Raw genomic sequence first — 14,210 nt, 5'->3', positions numbered from 1 at the left:
TGTGATTGATTTTGTCTTGGTTACAGAACATTATATGTAAACCATAAACAATTTATATATATACATATATATTTTGATTTTCGTTGTTTTATTCTGGTTGAGTTATGTGATCCATATGTACAACATTGATGATGTGTTTCTTTTTATAAATGTCACAAATGTCTATCTAACACATAGTTTTCTAATGAGTCGGTTAATGTGTTTAAGTTTCTGGAAATATGTCGGTATTGAATTAAATCAAATTGTCTTTCCAAAATCCTAACCCTTAGGAACATGCGGTAAATAGCTGGATTGCGGACAGAATATATACCATTGAGTTGTAGTATTACGAGTTGTGAGTCTAGCCTGACGATTAGTCGGCGTATACCATGGGTGATGGCATCAGAGAGTAGTTCTATCAATGCGCTATACTCAGTGATGTTATTCGTTTATTCCCCAATACATACACCTCTGAAACTTACTAACTCGCCGCTTGGATCAAAAATGGCCCAGGCTGCGGAGGACAGGTTCTGCGAACTACGACTCGCTCCGTCTGCGTATCCCACACATGTCTCCAGAAGGTTTGACATCTGCAATAAATGTAAAAAGGTGGATTAATCGACCAAAACAAACACTTTAGCGAAAACAAAATACAACAAAAGCATACAGGTTACTATTTAAGCATAGTAACGCTTGAGGTACAACCCATTACGGGGTTGCGCCAGTGGAATTCCGTCATAATCCATTAACTCGTAGGCTCCTTTTGCTAACACTCATTTAACAATATAGGGGCCCATCCATAAAGAATTAAATTTACCTGCTCCCAATTTATCGGATTCTTGGTCATAAAGCAAGACCAAGTCACCTTCTGAGAAGACACGGGGTTTGACATTTTTGTCGAACTGCGCCTTGACTCGTTTCTTATGGGCTTCGTTAGCCAAAGCGGCATCACGACGGGTTTCATCCAATTGGATTAATTCCAAGAAACGGGCCTCTTCTTCTGAAGTTTCGGGGAGGAGATCAATTGCGAGTTTAAGAGACGAGATTTCACACTGGATTGGCAAGACTGCTTCGAGGCCATACACCAGTTGGAAAGGTGTGAACCCGGTCGCATTCCTTACCGATGTTCGGTAAGCCCACAAGGCTAAGTACAGGATTAGGTGCCACCTTCTTTTGTGAACTCTGATCATCCTTTGCAACATACGCTTCAGGACTTTGTTGATCGCTTCAACCTGTCCATTGGCTTGCGGATAATACGGGGTAGAGCTGTCGTGAGATAGCCCTAGCTTGGCAGCTAATTCAACCATCATGTGATTGCGAAAATGCGATCCATGATCCGTAACTATAGCCTGTGGTACGCCGAATCTGGCGACTACATGATTGAAAAAGAAAAGGGCAGTTGTTTCACCAGTGTTATCTAATGTAGGCATCGCCTCGGCCCATTTGGTAAAATAGTCAACGACGACTATAATATACCCATGCCCCCCGGTCGAGGTGGGGTTACATGTCATGAAATCGATGCCCCATTTGGCGAAAGGCCTGACAACAACTATTGGCTGTAAAGGTGCGGGTGGTCTTCTGGTTTTGCTATCAAAAATTTGACAAGCATGGCAACTTCTGACTGCGGTTATGCAATCTTTGAACATGGTCAGCCAGAAGTATCCTGCTCGTAAGATTTTCTGTGCTGTAGCATATCCAGATTGATGCCCCCCACATGCGCCTGAATGACACTCATTCAGGGCTTTTTCGGCCTCCTAATGGGTGAGGCACCTTCTCAGAACTGTATCGATACCACGACGGTAAAGCGTATCACCGACGGTCATGTAGTCTTTTGCTTGGTATCGTATACGTTTTTGTTCTGAGTGAGAGGTGTTAGGCCTAAATTTTTGGGTTTGGAGATAAATTATTATATCTCCATACCACTCATTGCTTGTAGATATCAGAAACAAATTCTCGTCCATGATTGATTCTTCGGATGTTTCATCGTTGGACGACGATGGGAGATCGCACAATAATTCTGCGAAAACTAGAGCTTTCTTTGATTTGGATTTTACGAATTCCAGATCAAACTCTTGAAGGATTGCTATCCATTTTGAATATTTTCCCCCCAGCAACTGTCGCGACAATATATAAGTCATGGGGTTGCAATCAGACAAAATGGTAGTTTTCCGAAAGAGGACATAGTGTCGAAACCTTTGTATCGCTTGAACAGTTGCAAGCACTAGTTTTTCAACATAAGAATATTTACTTTCTGTATCATTTAAGTTTCTACTTAAATAATATATAGGATGTTCAATTCCATCGACTTCTTGAACTAAAACCATCGCAATGGTCGTATCCGCTGCAGCTAGATACAGGTTAAAATCTCTTTGATAGTCCGGGGCATACATTAATGATGCTTTTACTAGAGAATCTTTCAGAGCGTCAAAGGAAGCTTGCGCCACCTGATCCCAGACAAAAGGTACATCCTTTTTCAAAAGACGAGTATAACCTTTAGCAAGTTCTGCGTAATTTGGAATGAACCTCCTCAGAAAGTTTGCTTTCCCTTGGAGTTTCTGAATCTGAAGCAAATTTGAAGGTGGAGGCAAATTTATGATTGCCTGAACCTTACAGGGGTCGAGACGAATCCCGTCCTTGGAGACTACAAAGCCAAGTAAATGACCAGAGCTGACGCAAAATACACATTTGTGTGGATTGAGTCGTATCTTGTAGTGTCGGCAACGTAGAAATATCGCTCTTAAATGCTGCGGATGATCAGTCCGCTTTCGCGAATGAGCCGGAAGGTCGTCGAGGTATGGTTGAACGATGTTCTTGATGTCATGGAAGGCATAATTCATTGCCCTCTGAAATGTCACCCCAGCGTTCTTTAAACCAAAGGGTAATTTTCGATATGCGAATGTGCCCCACTGACAAATGAATGCAGTCTTTGACTGGTCCTGTGGGCAGATATTTATTTGATTATACCCGGAGAATCCATCCATAAATGAAAAGATTTCACATCCGGCGCATTCATCAATTATCTGGTCGATGAAGGGTGTAGGGTAGTTGTCTTTTGGACAAGCTTGATTTACATCCCTATAATCGACGCACACTCTAATCGTTCCTTGTTTTTTCATAACAGGGACAATATTCGATACCCAATCAGTTAGAGGAACCGGGTAGATGAAACCAGCATGGAGAAGTTTTTCAACTTCTGCCTTAATGGCAGCGGCTTTCTTGGGGTGCACCTGCCGAAGCCGTTGTCTTACTGGTTTGACATCAGGATACATCTTAATTTCATGTTCAACGATACTCGAGTCGATGCCTGGCATTTCATCATATGACCAAGCAAAGACATCTCTGAATTCGCGGAAAAGAGCGTTATATATTTCCAGTTCTGAAGGAGAACAACATTTGCCAACATAAATATTCTCTACAACATCTGCTTTGGTTGAGATATTTATGGCTATAGTCTCTTCAATATTGGATAGGTTTCGCTCGGAATCCACCGTATTTACAGTATTTGATAGGAATTCAAAGACTGAAGGGTGATAAAGGTCGTCTTGAGTATCTTCTTCACAATCCGGAAGAAAGGAACGATGGTGGCTATCATTCCATGGTGCCCCCTCAATCAACATTGATTGTAGAATTCCTTCGTCGGTTCCATGCACTCGCGACCAAGGATCTAAAGGGGTACCATATTCTCTAGACCTATCTACCCAAACGCTTGATGAGCGTTGACTTGGGTTCGCCTCCCATGCCAGAAACATTGATTGCTACAAAATTTCTATTGGGCTTGGGGGCAAAACCATTGCATGATCCATGTCGATATCGTCTTCTGAGATCTTCGTGGAAGATATCATATTGCAGGATCCTACCAACACTACTTCTCCTATATAGATTGGAGGTGGAAGTGCGAAAGTTCCCATTAAAGTCGGGTCTTTCAGTAGGCCTACTCCAATATCTTGAAGCGAATGGTTGCTACCATGGATCATAGGAATGCTTCCTGTAACTTGTGAACCATTAGGGAGGAAGTTTTGTTGGTCGACGATTGTAATCCCTCCTTGAAAGGGGAATGCAATCTTTCTAAAATAGGTCGACACAACAGCTGCCATGGCGTAGATCCACAGTCTTCCTAGTAGGATGTTGTAATCAAGATTCCCATCGATGACTTCAACATATATTTCTACTGTTTTCCCCCCTAGTTCAACCTTCAAGTTATATAGGATATCATATGGGGTATATGTCCTTCCGTCAGATGCTTTTAATGTTGTCGAAGATCGCGACAAGGTTGGAGATCCCAAAGTTTTCCAGCAACTCATCGACATAATACATGTAGATGCCCCCTCATCATTAATTGTTCTGTGAACAGTTTTGTTGAGGGCTTTCACTTGGATAAGGAAAGCTAGTTGAGCTGGTAACTGAGGATCGTATCCTTTGTGGTCAAAGGATACAAGATTGGAATCCTTAGGATCAACCCCACCAATGGCTGATAACAAATCCTGCCTTTGGGATGGGAAATTTTGTAGTACTTCAAGAGTCGACATAGCGGATGGTGATTGGCAAGGATAATTTTAGGGGCGAATGTTCGCCTTTTGGCGAAATTAAGGGGTTTTAAATTTTTAGTGGGCGAATATTTTGTATCATAGTACATTTTTACAAATCACCTCAAATAGCCCACCTTATTTTAAGGGAGAGGGTAAAAAAGGTAAATTTAGCCCTTGAAATTAGGACTTACAACCTTCCATTCGCCCATTTTCAAGAATAGGTTTTATTTAAGTGAATCCATTCGCCCATTTTCAAGAATAGGTTTTATTTAAGTGAATCCTATGGTCCAAATACCATATTTATAAAAGAGGTATGGTAAATTAATAAAAATATAAATAAATGAGAGGTATGGTAAATAAATAAAACATTTTTTATATTTACTCCATAAGTCACCTTATATACATGTAAGGGTGTAAACAAATAAAAATATAAGTAAAGTGGAGGTATGGTAAATAAATAAAACATCTTTTTATACTTACTCAAAAGGTATGGTAAATAAATAAAAATATAAATAAACTAGACGTATCGTAAATAAATAAAACCTCTTTTTATATTTAGTCCATAACCCTCGTTCTATTTATGAAGGCTCAAGAAAGAGGTTTTATTTAAGTGAATCCTATGTGCCAAATACCATATTTTTAAAAGAGGTATGGTAAATTAATAAAAATATAAATAAACGAGAGGTATGGTAAACAAATAAAACATTTTTTTTATATTTACTCCATAAGTCACCTTATATTTACGAACACTCAAAAAATTGGTTATATTTAGGTGAAACCTATGGCCAAAATACTATGGGACAAATACCATGGACTAGATTGTTATTAATACCATGCAAAAAACCATTATTAACCCTAATATTGGAATTAATAAAAATAACAATGGCACATGGTATTGACCCATGGTATTCACCAAAATGGCACATGGTATTGACCCATGGTATTCACCTGGAATGTAGCCTATTTAAATGGGGAATTAAACCAGCATGTAGCCTATGCTAAGATTCACTAGGACTTTACAAAGTTTTATTATTTAGTGAAAGACTCACCAAGATCTTACAAGATTTTATAATTGAGTAAAATATTCGCCATGCCTGGTGAGAGATTCACCAAAAAATTATATATACATATTATATTATTGATAAAATCGCCTTCCATTTTTCCTATATACCATGGAGATTCGCCCATTTATTATATTTATAAATTTAGGGGGGTTCTTAAAATTTTCCCTGGCGATTGAGCCAAATCTTCCACTATGTTATAATGCTGCGCTGCTCTGGCGCGAGGATTAAATGTCGACTTGTGTACTACTCCATTTGGCGGTTTTATTGTTAATTCAGGAATGATGGGTGGTACAACTTCTGTCAAAGTTGTTGTCGAACTGCTTGGTTGATCTTTTTCCTTGACGTTCGACGGCTGCGGATTCCCGTAATCTTTGTTCCTTGTCGAAATCAAAGCATCATTTTGTTGCTTGGAAATCGACAACATAAGCACTTGCGACGGGGAAGCATTTCCACTATCAACCAGATTTTGACCTGGATTTGGAAACAGATCAGTTAATACAGCTGAGGTTTGCAAACTCTTGAAGAACCTTTTAAGCTTAGCTTTGTATGGACATTCTTTCATCCAATGATCCTCATCACATATCTGACACTCCGAAGGGGGAGGTTTCCTATTTCCAGGAGGGTTTGAAGAAGTTTTTTCAGGGGATGACTCACCCTGTTTCTTCTTCTTCCATTTGTTTTGCTTTTTCTTGCTCCTTGGTTGTTTGGTTTCTTTGCCTTTATCTGCCGATACGACATTTACTTCCGAAGCAAGAATTTCTTCTTTTGCATTTTGATCTGAAATCTTATGGGCCTTCTTGGAGTTGGCCTTTGTCGATTTCGCGTTTTTCGTGTCAATCACGCCATCGCCAGCATGAGAGTCATTGTTTGATTTAGGAGGAGGAGGAATTGAGAATTCCGGTCTAGGGGCGTCAGGTATTTTGTCATAGAGCGTGCCAGACTGAGTATAGACTAAGTCTAGATACTGTGCACGAGCGATTACTTGCTCTTCCGTTACGACTCCCCCCTTTGCCACATCTTCCGTTATAGCAGGAAGTAACGACTTGATAAACCATTAAGCTAATAACTGATCGGGAACATACGTTTTTACCATCCTACGACGATGTCGCCACTCATGTATATGATCAGATATGTGAGTGGCCGTCGTCTGTTTGAAGTTGGTTAAGATTTCCGTTCCCGTTTCATACCTTATTGGTAATTGAAAATGGGTTAATAATGTCATGGCTAAGGTGCTGAAATTGTCGAACGAAGCTCTAGGCAATTCAATATACCATTTTGCCGCTGGACCCATTAACGTCCTCTGAAAAAGGCGAAGCCTTATCGAATCATCGTTCAGGGTGTTTGATGAACACCATAGATGAAATGTCATCACGTGATTCGATGGATCTTCACCTGGATTTCCATTAAATTTAGGAATGTCTGAAGGAAGTTTGTGAGGAATCGCTGGCCACCAAGGGGCGTAAGAAATTGGATCGTTTGTCAACCGGTGTAAATTGGGTAACTCTAAAGTTGCCATGAATGGTAACTGTTGATTCAGGTTAGGTGAAGCATACCCAGGATACGATGGGATTGCCTGAGCAGTTGGCCTTTGCATACCAGCATAATGTAATTGATGTTGGTATGACTGATACGGTTGGTGGACATGACCACCGTAAAGTGGTTGATTTTGACCGTTTTGAATGTACGGTTGTCCACTGTTCGCAAAGATCTGCTGCTCAGAACCTTGGTATACTTGTTGGAATTGTGGTTGTTGATATTGCACCAGCCACGGTTGCGAAGCCATGTTCTGTTGCGCTATACTAACCGTTGGACCAAGGTGTGGGGTAATTGTACCCGTTTGGACCTGTGTCGCCCCACCAGTAGGCGATTGTGGTTGATTCACAGGGTCAAGGGGCTGTTGCATTACAACCTGAGAAATCTGAGGTTGACATACAACAGGCAACGTTTGAACTTGCGACACTGTCACAATAGCCGGTGTGGTCAGGATGCTCGACATAGGTACACATTGTTGCATAGAATACACAACCCTTGGTTGTTGAGGTAGCATAGGTACCCAACCACTTGATGTAACTCCAGTATAACTTGAATACTGTTGTGAAATCCCGTATGGATACCCTCCCAGAGGGGGTAATGAAAGGGCATACTGCCCCCCATACGGTGGCAATCCGGAACTCAAGGGGATTGTTTGTCCTTGGGGACTGGATTGCCCAAATTGACCTCCAAATGGATCAATCTGGCGAGTTTCAACATAAGAGTTGCCGGATATTATTCCGGAGGAACAAACTGGAACGGACCACACTATCGAAATAGTCCCTGGGTGGACTCCTTCTAGCGGTTGAGAGCTAGTCGAGATAGATGGTATGCCGGCAAACATTGTCAGAGTGACGGCAGGGAGTTCTGCTGTCGCTGTGTCATTCGACACAGTCCTAGATGTTGACGGTTGTTTAGACATTTTGAGTCTATCCAAGAGATTACCTAGCGATTCTACAGGAACTTCCACTGGTGGTAGACTAACTTCCGATGTCGAAGGAAATAGAGTGACCTCGACTCCAAAATGTGTTGGAGTTCTTGCTTGCGGATCTTCTACAATTTCCTCTATCGCAATCAAACCAGGTGGAAGGGGAAGACCGTCAGGTCCGTAAAATATTTTTGGTGCCGAAGAAGGGGTTGAATCAACAGCGACAGATGTTTGAAGAACAAGACTCTCTAAACCGGTTACAGATGGAACTGGTTCAGTAACACAAGTGTTTGTTCTCAGACTAGGATTAGTATCACTGTCCCTTTGTGGCTGTTGAACTTCTTCTGTAGAGGCAGGGTTTCCAGAAATGTTTGGAGTAACCGGAATCTCAGATGTTGTTGGAACACTTGTTCTAACTTTGATAGGAGATTTCGAACCGGTTAAACGAGTTCGCTTTGTCCGTACTGTTTTTGATTCCGGAGACAAAGACGGTTGACTCGTAAGCCTCCGCGAACGACGGGGTTTCAATTGACTTTCTTCCACAATTGCGGATTACTCGATCAACCAAAATACAAAAAGGGGAAAGTGTGTTTCCGAATTAAATGAATTTTTAGACGCTTTAGACACAACTTGCTTTTTCAATTTTAAAGAGTCGAGAAAAAGCTAAAGATGACTCTAGTCTCCTTTGATGTTTTAACGAGCCCGAAGTGACAAATGCTCGGATGGACTTTTTCCGTTATAGATTCTGAAAAAGGCCAAAAGGAACTGCTCTGGAGTTCTAGGTAGAGAGTGTGCCAAACTTTTCGCAAAACCGCAGAATACTTTTTAAGGTACGGGCGGTCAATCTTCCTGAATGCTGTGTTCAGTGCATTGCGATCAATAGGGCGACCGACACGGCTTCCTAAGGATAAAGGTTTTATGCCTATAGGGGTCTCCCAATATATACTCGACGATACGTGGGAGCACAATCCGTACTGGCGCTATCGTCCCTCAGGAGGAATCACCCACCATCAGTGAGATCGACAGTCACCAGGCTTTACGACGCCGGAACACGTCTCTAGCCTAGACCTCTATGTTGTGCGTTAAGTTACAAAGCGTTGTTAAGTTCATTCAATTTATTTTAGGTTGATATTTTTAGAAGTTTGCCTTTTGAGGTTCACCACGAGATGTATGATACAATTCCTAAATGCAGTCTAAAGATGATAAGCAAGCTTTTATATCTTTTCAACAATGAAAATCCTAGCTACAAAGGGAAAAGAAAGACACCATCTTTTCTCAAAGAGAAATCATCACACTCTAAATGCACTTTTCCTAAATCAAACATGCAAACTATCAAGATGCAAATGCACAATGCAGGTGTTTGTTTTCCGCTTTCTTAATATTGATGCCTAAAAAGAAAGCTTTTTGTACAACTTTGAATTTGCTTTTAAATGACAAATACAAACAAGTTCACTTTTTCGAAATCAGAAAGGGTAGAAGAGATTACAACACTTAACGATTTTCGAAATGAATACTTGTTTTGACACTCAAAAAAGACAAACTAAAACCAAAAGCAAAAATGAATGTATAACCAACTGTAAACAGCCAATGAACTCTCTCCTAAGATCACAATCAACAGATCTGAATCAAGGGCTACAGGAAGACTATTTCACTCTTGCAAAGGAAAACTGTAAATGACGTCACAAACACATAAAAACACTCACATTATTTTTGTACAAAAGGAGGTGGAATTTAAGCAGAGAAAATGAGTTATCAGACAGGTACCTATGCTGGTTACAGGCTGCAAAAATCAGAGATCAAAACAAGGCAAAACAGAGCAGAGAACCCCAGCTGCACAAGGCCTAACTGGATCAACGCACCCCTAACACAGAGGTTTTGACATTCAGCGCAGGTAGCCTTCACGGGACCTGCGTTGAAATGCAAAACCTCTTCACAGAGTCTGCGCTGAAGGAGAAACGAGAGTTCCTCACTGGGTTCTGGGTCACAGTTTGCTATTTAATCTACAGTTTCAGGCCAAATCAAAGCAACAAGCAAGGTACAATCAAAGGGATTCTTTGAGGGAGGACTAAGATCTATCACAAAGGATCATCAAATCATTTGTGAGTCCATTGTTCAGATTATAGACAAATCCAGTGGTTGGATCAAAGCAGCAGCTGTCTACTTTGCATCTGAGAATAGCAGATGCAGTTCGATTGTTGCTGTTGAGTCTATGAAACAAACAATGATAGAGACACAATTAAAATGACTAAACAGATCTCCCCAACGGAGTCACCAATTTGTTGTGGGGAAAAATGCCTATGCAGGACGATCCTATCCACCTAAGGTGTGACAGTGCCTTAGCAACAAACAAAAACAACTATTCTAGTATTCTTCCTTTATGAATTAAGAATGAAGAGAGATGGATGGACTAACCGGTGTCTTCCGTTTGTCCCTCGATCCGGTTTCTCTTCTCTTTGAGAGTTCCCAGCTACTTGCCTTCTCGTTCGCCTGGCTTCAACAAGTTTCTGCAAAATCACAAGAAGAGAACACTACACAAAGACATAGATTCATATTCATAACTAGTTCAGGATTAGAAATAAACTAAACATACTAATGCAATCATACATCAAAGATACATCAGTATATAGGAGAAACCAAGATAGCTTTATTGATGAATAACAAGGTTCAGGAAGAGATACAACCCAGAGGGCTCCAATCCAACATCTCCTTCCTAGCAAATGAAATTCCTATCTTCACCTTCCTTCAAAGCATTAAGCACCCAATGATTCCAGTCTCAAACCAACAGAAATTCTTTGCAATAACAAAATTCCAGCCCCCAGATCTCATAGAGGAGAGATCCATATATAGATGTTTGGGGAGAGGATGAGTCAGCTTGAGATCTAACTAGTGTCCTCTCCCTCTGTCAGTTCTTGCTTCCACTTGGAGACTAATAGCCTCTTACTCATCACTAGTCGAATTCCTTGAGGCAAGTGTCATTGGAGAAGATTCTGGAAGCTTCCAGGGTCTTTCCACCTCGTTGAATGAACTTGCCATTTGTCACTTCCCGCTCAGCGCACCCTGGTAGCGCTTCTACCTGCGTTGCAGTGCACCTAGCCAGTGTAATCTCTGCATTTTAGCGCAGACAGCTAGTGGAGCCTCTGAATTGATCCTGAATTGACTTGTTCTTGAGCAGTTTCTGGTGGAGAACTTCTGTGAATTGCTGAGGTTTGTTGGTCTTGTTCCTCTAGGGGTAGGAACAACATGTTTAGGGACTTTGGATCCCTTGGATTATGGACATTTCATGCTTAATGCTGTAAGGCACAAAAATGTCTATAACAAGGAGCCCTTGGTTTATGGAAATTTCATGCTTGGAGCTGCAAGGCACAAAAATGTCTATAACAGTTGCCCTCTAAAGTATGAGGCCGTTAATAGGGCGAAATGCTTTATTATGAGGATCCGAAGTTCTTTCAATGCTGGGAGGAGACCTGTAATAAGATACAATACAATACATTATCTTGATACTGTTTTTCATGATTTAGCTGAGGCGGACATTCCCATGCTCAGCTTTATAAATTCATTTTCATGTACATAGGATAGACAATCGTCTGAGTGTAGACTGATGATTCTGATAGAGCCATCATCCTTTTGGTAGGATGATTATCTGTGCTGCAATGATGTACATTTAATGTCTTTATTTTCCTGAATATATATCGCAGCCCGGATGGATGAAACTAGATCCGGGGTCTTCAATCTCGTCCGATCTTCACTCGAAGTACAAGTCGATCCATGTGAGAAATGTTTTGAAGTCGAACATGGAAAGACATCGCTTGATTACCAGTCAATGATGTAAACTGTTAACAAGCGCGAGAGGAATCACCGATAATGATAATGACCCTCAAGGTACTACAGTACAATTCACGTGGTGTGAATAAAGGACTTGGTGTTGAACACCACGCAAAATCTTTCGGTCGAAGGCCATTGATGTAAACCTGTCATCGGAAGTGAGAAACTTGCCATTAAGGCATGCAAGCTTCAAAGTACTGAATGGGGTGTTCCTAGATCAAATTCTTGGATAATGAGTTGATGTCGACAAGAAGTGATTCGTCAAAGGAGGGCCTTAATGAATCCCACATCAATGACACGGAACGAAGTAAATGATTTTGATGGAGGTGAAAACAATTTGATGATATATGGTTTAGGGTGGCGATCATGAAAGAATGGAGTATAATGTATGGTAGTGGGTGAGACACAGGTGAATTCTCTGGATGACTTCTCTTGAACATGTTGACGACACTTATCTGATGGATTGGTAGCATTAACCCCAAATGTGGATGGTATGGCATGACCATGGTGATGTGACTGGTGAATGAAACAACCCAACCCGACTCGGACACGGAGTGGAAGTGTCGTGTTCAAGAGTGACTTGCTACCAACAAAGATTCTTTGAGTTTTCTTCCCAATTTTTCCCCAGTGATTGTTGACCAGTACATCTTTATTTTTGTCAAGCTTGAGGAGGATAACATATGCTTGTTCTATAATTTTCCCTTCGGGCAAACCCATTGCTATGTTTTAATGAGCCTAGCGATAGTGAAACTCGTTCTCGTCTAAAGACAAGTTTGTCACTATTAATCTTTTTAACGAGTTTAACGACAAAGATAACTCGGTCCTTTTCAATTTTAGAGAGTCTGAAAAGGTACGTAAAGGTAACTCCAAAATTACTTTTTCGTCATCTAATCCCTTAAGTTCGAAAAAGTATAAAACAATACAGAAGGGATGAATTTTCGATAGTTTTAACGAGCCAAACAAAACAAGCACTCGATCTTTTTGTGTAATAATCCCTCAGGTCCAAAAAGATTAAAATCTAGAGGAGGGATAGCACTTCCTGTCCCTTTAACGAGTTGGAGAGGCCAATGGCTCGGCAATCTTTTCATATTTTACGCGTCAGTTGAAAATAGCCTAAAGGAGACTCGTCTTTTGAGGAACGAGTGATATAACGGGTAGCAACTGATTCCAGGTAAGGTTTGGAATTTTCCAATCACAGCAGTGCCACAAGGATGGCTAGTGAAATCACTCTTCGCAGCTATTCCTCAAAATGGGTAAACAATCAAATGGAGGTGACTGATCGGCCCACTGCTCGATGCGGGTTTATTTTTTAACGAGCTTGAACCCTGCAGTAACACTGCTCGTGATAAGTTTGGATGCCCCAAGCATAATAATGCAAATCGAGGTGCATGCCCCCCAAGCTTCATTGCATTCAACTCGGTGGTTGGAATGAAGGTTTACCTTTGAGATTTGGAAAGGGGATTTGTTTCATTTTTAATGAGGTTGACATAGTAAAAGAACTATCCTCATGACCCCTTGTTTCATTTTTTAACAAGGTCGACACGAGATAAGAACCATCCTCGAAATCCAAATCCATTAGATATAGAAGATTTCATATTCCACTGTGGCCACTTCCGCCAGATTACTCGGAGGCGGTAGGGCAAAAGTACCCATTAAGGCAGGGTCTTTTAGGAGACCTACTCCGATATTTTGGAGCGAATGATTGCTTCCATGGATCATTGGAATGCTTCCCGTAACTTGCGAACTATTGGGGAGAAATGTTTGTTGGTCGACGATTGTAATTCCTCCTTGGAAGGGAAATGCAATCTTTCTGAAGTAGGTCGACACAACTGCGGCCATGGAATATATCCAGGGCCTTCCCAGTAGGATGTTGTAATCAAGGTTTCCGTCGATTACTTCAACATCAATTTCTACTGTTTTTCCCCCCAGTTCAACTTGCAAGTTACTTAAAATCCCGTAGGGAGTGTATGATCGTCCATCAAATGCTTTTAACGTTGTTGACGATCGCGACAAGGGTGGTGAGCCTAAATTTTTCCAGCAACTCATCGACATAATACATGTAGATGCCCCCTCATCAATAATTGTTCGATGAACAGTTTTGTTGAGGGCTTTCACTTGAATAAGGAAAGCTTGTTGAGCTAGTAACTGAGGGTCATATCCTTTATGATCGAAGGCCACAAGATTGGAATCCATTGGGTCAATCCCACCTATTGCTGATAATAAGGCTTGCTCTTGGGAGAGGCAATTTTGTGGTACTTCAAGTGTCGACATAGCGGACGACGATTGGGCCAGGTCCTCTATTATATTATAATTCTGTGCTATTTTTGCACGAGGATTAAATGTCGATTTTTGTACTACTCC

The sequence above is a fragment of the Pinus tabuliformis genome, chromosome 7 (assembly GCF_031772625.1).
Source record: "Pinus tabuliformis cultivar Carrire ecotype Pingquan chromosome 7, CPIR1, whole genome shotgun sequence".
Classification (NCBI taxonomy): Eukaryota; Viridiplantae; Streptophyta; class Pinopsida; order Pinales; family Pinaceae; genus Pinus; species Pinus tabuliformis.
The sequence above is the reverse complement of the archived record's forward strand: the minus strand, read 5'-3'. Positions refer to the sequence as shown.